Source organism: Egretta garzetta, unplaced genomic scaffold (assembly GCF_000687185.1).
Source record: "Egretta garzetta isolate BGI_Z169 unplaced genomic scaffold, ASM68718v1 scaffold94, whole genome shotgun sequence".
In the NCBI taxonomy this organism is placed as follows: domain Eukaryota; kingdom Metazoa; phylum Chordata; class Aves; order Pelecaniformes; family Ardeidae; genus Egretta; species Egretta garzetta.
Genome location: NW_009259683.1, coordinates 3,613,192 through 3,615,230, shown reverse-complemented (window position 1 = coordinate 3,615,230; position 2,039 = coordinate 3,613,192).

Here is a 2,039-nt window from a genome sequence, read left to right as displayed (position 1 = left end):
GCCAAACGGCAAGCGGGGGCTGGTACGCAAGCTGGGGACAGGGAGCCCACCAGGCCATGAGCAGAGCAGCAAGATGCCGGCGCTGCGGCACGGCGCCATGTGGTAGGGCGCCACAAAATGGCCGCTAATGGTGTGAAGAGCACCCTGCCGCGAAGTCCTCACCAGACCATGGCACCGACGGCTACGAGCCCGGACACCTCCCCCCGCAAACCCCAAGCTTTTTACTTGCAGTATTCCCTCCCTGACCTTAATCCCTCACCTCCTTCTAAGACTTTAAAACCTTCGAGGTATTAAAAATGACAGCCGAGGCAGCGGCACACCCCTCACTGCGTTACAAGGCGACACTACCGCGGCTGTGCGCATCCCCGTTCCTCACCCTAAGAGCAAGCAAAAAAGTTCATGCCAACTCTCACCTCCGCTCCCCGCGGGGGAACCTGAGCAAGCCACTACAGCCCCCAGCAACAGGCCGCCCCATGGCTCAGCGTTCAGGCGCATCCCCTTCACCCCACTGCCCGCCGTGGCTCCCCTTTCTTCCCCCCTCCACTCACCATCATTCACCGAAGCTGAGGCAGCGCCCACACACTTAAAAATAAACGAGGCCTTTAAAACAAAAACAACACGAACTTTTCTGAGCAAACAAACACCGAACGGTCCTCTTTTTTTTTTTCTTTTTTTCTATTTTTTTTTTTTTTAAAGGTGGAGAAAGGCGGCTCCTCTTGGTTACCCCTCTTCTCCTTAAGTAGCCCCAAGTGGGAAGGGGCGGGGAAAGGCCACACCCGCCCTCGCCGCCCTCTCACAGCCGGCACCGGGGCGACCTAAGGGGCTCGCTCTCTGGGGGCTTGCCCCTCCCGCCTCTCACGAGTCAGCTCTTGTGTTGTCTGTGCTTTAGGACAGTGTCTGTAGACAAGGAGTGAAGGGTACCGTAGCTTTTCTTTTTTTTAAGAGATTAGGTGGGACTGTTATTTGTGGCGTTGCTGTTGAGCCTGTGTGGCAGCAGCACGCTCTTGTAATTTTGACAGGAAGTAGCACTTGCTTGGTGTGTTGAGGTTTGGGAGTGGTGTATTGTTGAAGAGGCCTTCACTTTTCAGACAAAAGCTGAAGCTTTTTCATCAATGTTGTTACGAACCACTGTTGGACAGCTGCTCTAGAGCAAGCTGTTCCCATCACCTCTCTTAACTGCACGTACTGAAAACCAACCCACTGCCTATTCAGTCTCCTAAGACCTTTCTAGAAGGAAACCTCTCCAGAAGCCCTTCTGTCGGTATAAGATGCTTCTACTGGGTTTTGGAAATTAGTTTTAAATAGTTGTTTGTCACTGGTGTCAAATGTTTAGCACAGATACAGATTTTAGAAAGCTTCAGGGAGAGGGGAAACTTAAGAGATGTTTCACCAAACTAAACCCAACCTCTGACTGGGCTAGCTTTTTTTGTTTAGGACCAAAAATGGAAGTACAAAGCTAAACTGATAAACTGAAGTGCAAATAGCAAGTAAGATATTTTTTCCTATGAGATTTTATTTCTTCTAATGCATAGATAATTTTTTTTTTCACAATGTACCAAGTATTCACCTGTTTCAGATGCTGATAATAATAATCAAAAGTACGCTGCTGCACTAGATGTACCTGGACCCAGAGTTGGTTTAGGTAATAGCAATAACAGAGCCCTGATCACTGAAGATGTATTTATTTTAACCACAGGAGGGATTTTGTTAAAGCTAGTAGGGTTGCTGTATTATATAAAGGTGAGCGTATGTGTAGGCTTTCATGCAACTAATGCCCATTAACTTAAATAAAAGAGACGCTCTAATACCCTATCAGGTCTTTTTAGTTTTTATTTTAAATAGCCGAGACTAGCGTATGTGTAGGCTTTCATGCAACTAATGCCCGTTAACTTAAATAAAAGAGATGCTATACAATACTGTATCAGGTCTTTTTAGTTTTTATTTTAAATAGCTGAAACCTTGAAAATGTGATCCAACAATGAAGGGAAAATACTATGTAATATCTTCTTCAATAAATGGATTAATATTTGGCTTTAAGA